Consider the following 11,659-nt stretch of genomic DNA (forward strand, 5'->3'; position numbering starts at 1 on the left):
TAGGATTGGTACTCTGTCCTGGAGACCTGGTGTAGGCTGTAGACAGTATTTCTAGAGCAAACGTGTGTGCTTTGGCAGTATATGTTAACGTGATTACCAAGGCTTTTGTTTGCCATGGCAACAGCGGGTGCTCAATAAATGTTCCTCTCCTTTCTCGTATGCAGTGAAAATCTCTGCAAGGCATCCAAAGTCATTGCCTTACTGTCCAAACTCTACTCCCCATCCCGTCACCTCACATCCTTTCCCCCATCCTATCCCTCCCCCCCATCACGTCACAATCCTTTCTTCACCTCTGCTCTAATTTTTAATGTTGTGTGATCAGTTACCTTTGACCATTGCAGTGACGAGGTCCCAACTACACACTGTCTGCTGGACTGGGGAATCACCTCAGCCCATGTAATTTTACTCAGTACCTTTTAAGGTCACTTTCAACTTTCAGGTCTGTGATCCTAGCTTCCTGTATGCTATTTTAGCCAGGCAGGTAGTAATAAGATTTGCTGCAGGACTTTAGGATTTGAACAATCATCCTACATCAAACTGAAAATGACCTAGAAAATAGTATTCTTCAATAACGTGACATAGAAAAAGAAATCATCATTTAAAAATCTAAAAATTAAAGCAATTTTAAATAATGATGTCATTCGGCAAATACACATTACCACTCTTTGTGAATGCCCAAAATTTAGCAAAAACAGTACAGAACCCTTGTTTGTATCTCAGAGCTACAGGGATTTATACTCAAGCATGAATTAAGAATAAGACATACTGGGTTGAAATAGCATTTGAGAGTTAGAGGCTGGAAGATTAGGAGTTCAAGGTCATCCTTAGCAACATGGTGAGTTTCAGGCCAGCCTTAACTAGATGAAGGGGAAAATCAAAAGGCTGAAGTAAAAGTTGTAGTGTGGCTCAGTGGTAAGAGTATTTACCTTGGAAGGGCAAGGCCCTGTGTTTGAGCCCTGGCACCAGAAGAAAACGAAAATGAGAGGCTTTCTGTTTCTGGGCAGTGAGACACTGATCTAGTTAATTTAGTCTTTTATTCTGGCCTTGACATTCCTTCTGCTAGTTCCTAAAGATTATTATTTTTCACTGTTAATCCTGGTAAAGCCAGTTTTATTTTACGATAGATTCTGCTTTGCTATCTATTTAAGTGTGCTATTGGTATTACAGGCTTTGTCTTTAAGGAAAAAAAAATCAACTGACACGGCTTCCGTTTGTGTCTTTATCATCTGAAATTCGTCATCCAGATGCAAGAGCCTTCTGACTACTGGGGCATTAATTTTCTGATGAGGCATTTTATATTTCTGTACTTGCTACATCAGTTCTTGACAGGGAAGAAATGCCGCTCCTGCTTTTGCAGCTTTGTCTTATGGCCAGATGGAAATCCACACCATTCTTTAAAAATTTAATAACTTCAGGGGCTGCAGAGACGGCTCAGTAGCTTAGCACGATGGCTGTTCGAGTACGGGGGCCTAAGTCTGGGTGCCCGTCACTCATGCGAGAGTCGGGCATGGTGGCACATATGTATCCCGAGGGTAGAGGGGTAGGGAGCCAAGTGCATCACTGCAGCTCACTGACCAGTCAGCCTAGCTGAACCGATGAGCTCAGGGCTCAGAAAGTGAGGGGAAGAGCGATCAAGGAGGGTGATCTCCGGCCTCTGCACACGCACCAAGGAAAGGGCAACTGCATGTATGTGCACACACTGGAACAAGAATATATACCTCACAGTCATAGACACAAACAACATTTATTAACTTCAGATGGGCTACACTGAGAGATTTAAATCTCTTCTCTCTCTTGTGGACCCATTTTCATGGTCCGTGGGAAAATACACATTCAGACCCTCGTAGGCCACCCAGATCGCTGAGCCCTTTGTGAATCTAAGCCTGACGACGGCTGATTCAGTTTATGGCTCATTTCTCTTGGCAATCAGGCTCTCTAGGCTTTGGGCTTGAGCCTTTTCTCCAACCTCCATTCTTTAAAACCAGTTTTGTTGAGGTAACATAGATAATTTTAACATCTTATTGTTAGAACTGGCACACAATGAATTGTGCAGATTTGAAGTGTACGATTCCATAAGCCTCAAGTTTCCAATGAGACTACCTCAGCCGAAGCAGTGAACGTGTCCATCATTCCAAAATCATTCACACTGATATTTCATAATACCATTTCCATTTCTGCTCCATCTTCAACTCAAAGCAATGAATCTCTCCTGTCACTAAACTTTAGCTAGTGTTGCTCTCTCCTTTGATGTACATACAGTCTGTACCTTTTTGTACTTGGTTGCCTTCATTTGGCAGAGTTATTTTTGAAGACTAGCATGCATTGATGGTTTATTTCTGGGCTGTGAATATGGCACAGTTGGTAACGTACCTATTGTACAACACGAGGAATCGAGTTTGTATCTTTATGATGTAAAACCCAGAAACAGCGACACACATCAAGAACCCCGGAGTTGAAAGGCTGGGAATTAGAGACAGGTTGATCCCTGAAGCTCACTGGCCAGCCGGCCTAGCTGCAATGGTAAACTCCAGGTTTAGGAAAAGACCTTATCTCAAAATTAAGGTGGGAAGCCTTATTTTTGAGATACTTGCTGTCAACCCCTGGCTGCCCGCTCACATTGCACATACCCGCAACAAAAATGTGCCGATGCTACCCCCTCACAAAATATACATTCTTCTTATTCCACCAAGTGACTATATCATAGTTTGTTTATGTATGCACCCACTGATGGTGTTTGGGTTACCTCTACTTTGGTAGTATTATAAATAAGACTGCTATGACTATTCATGGTCTTGACTGTGTGGTCCTAAGTTTTCATTCTGCTTGGATAAATCTATAGCAGTGAAACATTCTGGGAAACCAACACAAAACACACCTTTCCAAAGCAACAGAGCCTTGTCCCGTTCTTCCAATCAGAGTAGGGGAGTTTGCTCTTAGCTTGACTTTCTCAGTTGGACCCAGGAAACATTAAGTATCTCCCATGGGCAGAAAACTATTTCTGGCTTGCTCAGTGACATGGCGTTTTACCTGGTAAAAGCTCAGAGAGGTCAGGTGGGCACAGCACCTCCATTTATAATAAATTATGGTCTGGTAATAGAATTACTTATGTAATTAAGAAGCTATGTCATCTATCCACGGTCACATGACTAGAAAAGGGAAAAGCCTGGGCTGGAACCTGAGAGAGTTCGTTTCTAAAGCTCAGATCTCCCAGTTCTTACCCAAAGAGTCACCCGGACATCTTGGATTTTACCCTTATTCATAAAATTTTCAGGAAGAAAGTAGTAGCTGCCTACTAAATAATATCTATATAACATATATATATATATATATAAAGTATGAATCACACGCATCATCATATGTCTACCACTGAAATTGCACCACGATAACATATCTTCATTGTCCTTCATTCATATATACTTCCTGGTTCATACTCTCATTCTTTTAAAATATTATTTACATGATACCAGTGCTTACCTGCCAGGGAATACAGAACTTCCGGGAGAACATGACCTTCAAGAAGACAGTGCACACACCTGTTTCTCTCTAATATGCATCTAGAATGTACCTGATAGACCACAGCTACACGAACAGCGTCTCATGAACACATTCTATTCCCACTATCATCCACAGCTAGCAGGATCTACTGAAGCGATCTGTCTCTGCACACCTTTTCTTCTTAGAAGTTTAGCCTTTTTTTTTTTAATTGGGTTTCAGAAGAGGCCAGTTACTCGCTTGTCAGCAAGGTTTTTCTGAAGGCACAGTCGCTCCTGGCTGTCACAGCAGGTAGCTGTTGTTTGAAATACTTGAAGGCTTTTAATCCCATTGAAGGTGTTTTCAGTCACCAACCTGCTGGTTAAACTATGTATCTGGCAGCATGACAAGAGACCCATATTAACCCTGTCAGTTTTTCCAATTCCCCCGGAAGGCTCACATGTTAGAGAATGCCTGGTCCGGGTCAGGGAAGTGGGTGGAGAAAAGCATCGATGGAAAAATTGCCTTCTTAAAGGGAAGTTGGGTGACACTCTCACTGCCTGCATTCAGCACAGCAGTATGGAGTCCGGTCATGCTGTGTCCACAGCATGCAGGGGGCATGGGAATCTCTGGAGTTCTCTGCTTCCGAGTTCCTCCAAGCATCTTGGCTTGGTCTCAACTGCGTTTCCCCTCACTTTAAATCATGTGTTGAAATCTCAACTCTTAGTACTGCAAGATAGACCTTTCTCTAGAAACAGGGTCCACACAGGTGCCAGAGGCTCTTGCAGTGGGCTCCGATTCAGCATGGCTGGTGTCAGAAAAAAGGGAAGCCAGGGCATAGACAGATCCTCAGGGTGTGTGGGGGTGAACAGCATGTGCACATAAAGACAGCCATGTAAAAGACAAGGAGAGAGGCTTGGACAGGCCCTTCCCTCACAACAACCCAACCCTACCAATGCCTGCACGATGAACTTCTGCCCTCTAAGCAGGAGAAAAGAAGCTCCTGATGCTTACACTACCCAATCTGTGACACCACTAACCCTGACACACTAGCATCTCTCTTCTTGGAAAGCCCCTGCTAGGAACGATGCATCCTGTCACAACATGAGAGGACAGGTTAGGAAGGCATCAATTACTTCTGAGGAGTTCCTCTCAAAAGACCTCTCTCTCTCACTGGAGATCCTCCATCCTCTAGGCTCCTGCTAGCTCCTGCCATGTTTCTATCACAACTCCTGAAACACATCTGGTCATATGCATCCCCAAATCATACATACATTTCAAATCATACATTTATTTTTCTCAAATCTATTCAGTGAATACTGGTTTAAGACAGGAAGTTTTTCTCACATAATTCTTTGTGTGTATACAAAACACAACACACACGCGTTGTGGCTTTCTGGCTTGCTCCTCATGGCTTGCTCAGTCAGCTTTCTCACACCATCCAGGACCACAGGACTAGAAGTGGAACCATCCCTGGCGGTGAAGTGGGCCTTCCCACATCCATCATACTCTCGAGAACATGACCCACAGGCCAGTCTAGTGGGGCATTTCCTCACCAAGGCTCCCTCTTCTTGAATGACTCTAGCTTGTGTCAAGCAGACAGGAATGTAACCAGGACAAGTGTGATTCCCCGAAGGCTCACGCATTGGAAGCCTCATCCTCCATGTTGTGGTACTGGAAAGTGAAGAGCCTTTCAGAGGTGAAGCCTGCTATGAGGATGTTAGGTCACTGGAGGTAGGAGGCTTGGTAGAGATTCTTGCTCATCTTGTGGAGCAAGTCAGTTCCTGTAGGAGTATGATGTTACAAAGAGAACATGCCTCCTTAGTCTCTGTCTCACCACAGTCTCTCTCTTTGACACATGCTTTTTGCATGTCATCACCCACCATGCTGTGGCACTGCCATTGGAGTCCATACCAAGCTGAGAAGATGGAGTTGCCTACGCTTAGATTTTTATCCTTCCAAACTGCAAGCCAATTAAGGACCAGCCTCAGGAACTTGTTATGGTAACATTAATATAAGATATTAAAAAAAAAAACACTTTGTGTGTGCATGTATGTGTGAGCACATGTGTGCATATAGATGTGTGTGGAACACAGACATCAGCGTGGTCTATCTTCCTCAGTTGTTCTCCTCAGTTTCCAAAGAAAAAATATTTGTTATTTTATGCACATGGATGTTTTTGCCTGCATGCACAACTGTGCACCACGTGTGTGCAGGGCCTCTGGAGGCCTGAAGAGAGCCTTGGACCCTCTGGACCTGGAGTTACAAATGGTTGTTAGCTGCCATGTGGGTTCTGGGAACCAATCCAGGGTCTCTGTAACAACAGCCAGTTCTTTTCACTGTTGAGCCATTTCTCCAGGCTCAACATTTTTTGAAATAGGGTCTCCCCGTGAACCCGAGGCTCGCCGGCTCTGCCGGCTCAGCACCAAGCCCCAGGGTCTGTGCGTTGCTCCTTCTCTTGCTAGAGTTTATAGACAGTCCCAGCTTCTATGTGGACACCAAGGATATGAGTTCAGGTCCTCATGCTGAGTGACAAGCACTTTCCCGAATCGTCTCCCCAGCCCCACAAGCTGCTGGAGATTCCTACTGGAGCTCCATCCCTCATGGCCTTTTATCCTTGGGTCCGAGAGTGGCTGGGTATCATCATTTTTAAACACAACCTCAGGACTGTAATATGAAGTCGGGCAGAGGACCACTAATGTAACAGAAGAGCAGAAGGAAAATCACAAAGCCTGCATCAAGTTCTTTAACGTTTCCTTTCTGCTCTGCGTGAGGCATACAAGGTGAAAGAAGTCATACTGCATGAAGCTTTATTATATCTTCTCTTATTCTTTGACATCTCTAAAACCCGAATGGTAGAGCCACATCAGAGGAGGGAAAGAAAATGGTGGATGGTTGGTCATCTACCTGACTCTGTTTTTCTTGTATAGAGGTGACTGTGTCTGAAGACGAATCATGCAATGTTTTTAATGGGAGAAATTGAGCAAGCACACTAGTGACAGAACTATTTCTATGTGGTAAATAAAAACAATACTTACAATAGTGCTTGCTACCATGCGCAAAGACTCACCAGTGAATTGATGGTGCCCCTCATTGCAGTTTTGCTATATATAAGACAGCAAACAAAGAACAGCCTCTGCAGCACTATAAACTATTGGGGCATGAGGAATCTGAGTGCTCTGATTACGCTTGCACACACAACTGGGTTTGATCTGCCCAGCTTTTGTCTCAGCCTGGGAGCCCTCCTGACCTGAGACGGAGAATCTGAGCCCACCCTGCTGTCCTCACTCTGTTTTCTTCTCCACCCCCATCTCTCATGGTGAGAGGTAGCTGTGTAAGCCACGTAGGCTCTCACACTGTGTTCCATCCACTGGGAGATCTGGTTGGGGTGATACTCTCTAGGCAAAACGCTACTGCCATGAGCATGCTTAGAAATAAATTTAAAGGGCTGAGAACTGAGCACAGTAATGAGGTAGGAAAAGGGAAGAGGTTTGTGTTTGAAATGTACTTTTGTTTTTTGTTTGAGGGGATCTTTGATTGAAGATCTATTGAGAAGGCTGGTTTTGGCAGCATGTATGGGTTAAAAAGCATCAAGTTATGGCAACACTGTGGTAAATGAACTCTTAGTGCAGAACCTGAACCTTCCCTGTGGGCTCACAACAGCCAGAGGATCTCATCAATAGGATCTACCCTGTACCAAATAACACTTCATCCTAAAAGGCCTATAGCTCTCTTGGTAATGAACAGTGGGCTTTGTACAACATAGGACACACAATGGCAGAACCACTCAGTTTCCCAATTTAAGATTTGAGAGCAAGGAGATCCCTTGAGGTGAGCACGGAGCTCTCAGAATGGTGGGGAAATACACACATTCCTGGAGGGCTTGGGGAATGAGCCTGCTCCTGTGTGGCTCAGAGAACTAGGCTCTAAACAACATGTCTCCTAGGTCAATGCCTCAAGTAGGATCAAGAAGCTTCAGTGTTCACAGATGGGCAGACCTGCCTTTAGGCTTCTCTCGAAGTACTTCTCTGGACTAGGTGCTAACCTCCACTCTAACAAAGCAAGATGCCATTATCTAAAAAGTGCATCTCATTCTCAGTTTGGGTCTAGTGGCTCTGACAGGGAGCAAGGAATCCTGGGAAAACTGTGCATATTGACAAAAGTACTGGTGATCCACCAGCCAAGGCCTTTAACTGAGCCCCTGAATGTGAGGGGTTTTTCTTGGTCTGGCCAAGAAAGTAATAAAATCACTTCAGCTTTGAGGACGGCCTGTTGTGCTGGCAAAAGGAAACCAGCAGGGTTCCTTAAAGTATGCTAGAAACAGCTGCTATCCCACAGTTCCTGAAGACCTTGGAGAGGCCTGAAATCACTGAACGGTCAGGAGCTGTGAGACCTAACAGTCTGATGGGGCTGTACTACTATCAACACGCTCCGGGGGGAATAAAATTAAAATCAAGACAAGGATACAGATTTTGGATCAGATGTCACAGTTCCCCATTAATAACAACATAGGCGCTTTACACACAGTAACTACTTGGTTCAGGACAGATCCATTTCATTGCAAGACAGGTAACACGGCCCTCCATCTCTGCCCTCTAAAGGGTTGTTCAACCCCCTTCCCACCAGCATTTGAGTCTATGTGACTACCTACACCCCAGGAGTGGCAACTCCTTGGTCCCTGGGTCTTGTCATGCTGGTGAGGGCTGTCTTCTAACATTACTCCTCCCTGGCTGAAAGATATGACTCCTGGGTAAGCAAATGTGTGCCCACAAAGAACAACATTTGCCTCCATCCAGCTGTGTGTGGCTGTCATCACACGGAAGTGGTGTTTGTCCATCCTGTAGTGCTACTAGAACACACAGGTACACCGGATCCTGGCCCCTGGCTCTCTTCCTTCTGCAGCAGGCCAGCTACAGCAGTCACCACAAACCAGAGATGGAGCCACCTCCCACCTCAAACCTCTGGATTATTCTTTGACAGAAAATACATTTCCTGCTTAAGCCATTGCATTCTGGGGTCTCCTTGTTCTAGTAGCTCAGCTTCTTTGCTAGTTATTATTACTCCTTATTCTAATTTCTCAACAAAAAGTAAGTCATTAGGGCACAGGGGAAGAGGGAAGGGTGCTGGTCAGAGGATAGTCTTACAACCTGGACCAGAGCTCCACGGGAATGGACTCCTAGCCTTCCCTCTCAGCAGCGAGAGGAGGCTCATGCCCACCTTCTGCATCATTCACAAGGGCATATGTCTCCCTGTAGCCCCCAGGGGAAAGGAAGAGGCTTCACATCAGTCTTTTGACTTTGCTAGGATCATGATCAGTTCTGATCAGCTGACATCAGATCTCATTGATGTCTGCTAGTAGGTCCACTTCATTCAAACCAACAAGAGGGGCTGGCACGTACTGGGGGCCAGCGCTCCCCCCCAGGAGGCCTCAGTAAAGAGGCATACCTACATGTACTTACAAGCTGCTCTGATCTTGGGTAGCATTGGCTCTGTCCCAACTCCAGATCCTGGTAGACCCAGGCCACCTAGTGAGACAGGTGCTCTGGTTTAAGTTGTGGCTTGCCATGTTAGGAAGGAGGGAGTTACACACGCTTCTTCCAAGGGGACTGTGGACATTGAAGATGAATCAAACACACAAAGCTCTAACTAGAGCGTGGGGAGGCAACAGGGAAAGAGGATCCAGGCTAAATGCAAAAGGGGGGAGCTCTTGGTGTAAAGGAAGGGGGGATGGGGTATCTCTGCTCCTTTGACAACGAGGAGGGAACCTCAATTGTGAGGAAGACCAGGGCTTGATATTCTCATTTACTGCGTAGAGTTACTGGAAAGGGGTAGAGTAAGAAATGCAGGAGTTATGTCTGTGTGGAAAGAGAGGATAAAGCAGCATCCCAAGTAAAATGGGAATCCTTCTGCCTTGAGGGGGTACACCCCGAGAAGAGGCAAGAGCCTGATCCCTCCTGGTATCACCTGAAACAGAAATGGTCTGGTCTTCGCAACTACGTTTTAAGTCTGGTCAAGAATAATTGAAGTCTGAGAACTGTGAAAGAGAAATGAGAAACTGCCCCCAGTCCTACCCCACAGGGCTCTGAGCCAGCCTAGGGTCAGAGGAGAGCAAGGGCTGGGACTGACTAGCGGGTGTGTGACTGGCAGAGCCTTTCGTGAAGGTTGGGGCTTTTTAAATCTGTTCACGGGCAGTCGCCTAACACCATAGCCAAGAGCCTGCCCTTTCATCTTTGCAGAGATACAATCAGCAACCTGACAGAATTCTGGCAGAAGCAATTAGCTTATGAATTAGTTATTAAATATCTCACGCAGCCAAGGTACAGGGGCGATGATCTGCATACTTCCCTCAGGAACTTCAGGACAAAGGGGAGGCCACCTCCTTAGTTTGTGTGAGGGATCTTAGCCAGTCTGCTCCTTCCTTTCTGTGCCCTCCTCCATGTGCACTGAACTCCCTCTCTACCATCACCTGGGACCAAGCAAGGGTTCCTCTCTCAGCCTCTCCCCTCTGCCTTTAAAGCACACTGGCCTCTTTGTTGGGTCTCGAGTGTGATTTGCCTGGCTGAGCCCATCTCAGGATACTGACAGCTGTTCACTCCCCCCCCAAAAAAGTCTTTTCTTATTCATCAGCATGGCCCTGCTCTTTCTCTGCCTTCAGCTGTCCTCAAATGCCATCCTATTACTAGGGAGGCCTTTTCCCGGTCCTTCCTGTACCCTCTGAATACTCATTTCACCTGTAACATCCCTAATGATCATTTATCTGTGACATAGATAAATGGCTGCTTATTGCCTGACCCTGAATCAGAAGGTGAGTTTGGAAGGGCAACTACATCCCCTGATTTGATGTTTTCCTAGTGGAATGAGGAATCTGTAATCTAAAATCCAAAGGCATCCTAAGAAGATCTAAATCTTTCAGGTTGTCACCGCCTCTAAAAAATAACAGCAGTTTTACCTTTAGGTCAACCCAGAGAGTATGTGGTGCCCTTCCCCCCCACATCGCACAGCTGCCAAATTCTACAGGGTCTCCCCGAAACTCCTACGTTCTTCACTCTCTGCTTCACCCACCTTGTGTGAGTGAATGCTTAAAAGGTACCAGGTCATCTCTCTCATATTCCCCTTTGCCTTCATCTTGGCTGCCTCTCCAGGTGAAGCCACACTGCCTTCTGCTGGACCAGTGTGGCCCATTCCTTACCACAGCCATTATACTTTGCTTCCTTCCCTGCTCTATTGTCCACAGTTCTTCTCTATTGTTTATTTTTAACTCAGCAGGGATTATTTGTCTCAGCGTGGAGGACTCTCCATACCATCATAACCTGCCCATGAGTCCTACCTCCTACTAATTTTAGGACGTGCTCCACTGCTCCACTTACAGCTTGTTTGTTTATTTATGCTTTTTCCATCTCTGGAAAGAACACAAATTTGACTTCTGCCAGAACTTAACTTCTCTGAACTCTGACTTCCAAGGGCATTCCCAAGCCCACCTCAGTGTGCCTTTTTACTCAATGTAGACTTCCCCGTTTTTGAACTTCTTCAACTCCAGGTCTGCACCTCTCTTCCTGAGTGACAGCTCTCTGGGGAGGTTCCTTGTCCCACCCAGCAGAGAAATCTAGGAAGCGAGGATGCATCTTGTCCATCTTTGCCTCCTAAGAAGCAGCTGAACTGTCCCAGTACATACTTTCATTCATTGTCTGTTGAATTCAGTCTTTTGCCCTGTGGTGCAAGACACTGAATCCAAGGCCTCTGGTATGCTGATGACACACCATTCCACGGAGCCACACTGCCAGCTGAGGTGAGCTGTTATGACATTATACTGTGCTTTTCATTCAAGGGAATGTAAAAGACCAGAGCGGTACAGTTTCTTCTAGAGGTGTGAACCATCTGGCTATGGAGATAAGAGTGCCTTTTCTGTGGTTCTGAGGGTCAAATCCAGGGCCTTATTCATTTTAAGGTTGTATCGCTTCCTAGGAGCTATTTCTTTACTCCAAACTGTCATTTTTCTAATTTAGGTTTACCAACTACCATAAAGTGCTTAAAACATAGTAAATATAGCAGCATATAATGATCAAAATTAGTGAGTCAGAGGATAAATACAAATTGAAACAGACTGTATGTATATATATATACATATCTATACATATACATTACACACACACACACACACACACACACACACACACACACACACACACAC

The 11,659-nt window shown here is 45.4% G+C and overlaps 1 protein-coding gene across 1 annotated transcript in view; it reads right to left on the reverse strand.

The window, feature by feature from the left end:
• Fras1 (Fraser extracellular matrix complex subunit 1) overlaps positions 1 to 11,659 on the reverse strand; it is a 400,690-nt gene that overhangs the window by 64,144 nt on the left and 324,887 nt on the right. The gene's annotated exons all lie outside the window — the stretch shown is intronic.

The sequence above is a fragment of the Psammomys obesus genome, unplaced genomic scaffold (assembly GCF_907164565.1).
Source record: "Psammomys obesus unplaced genomic scaffold, mPsaObe1.curated_primary_1811, whole genome shotgun sequence".
NCBI classification, from domain to species: Eukaryota; Metazoa; Chordata; class Mammalia; order Rodentia; family Muridae; genus Psammomys; species Psammomys obesus.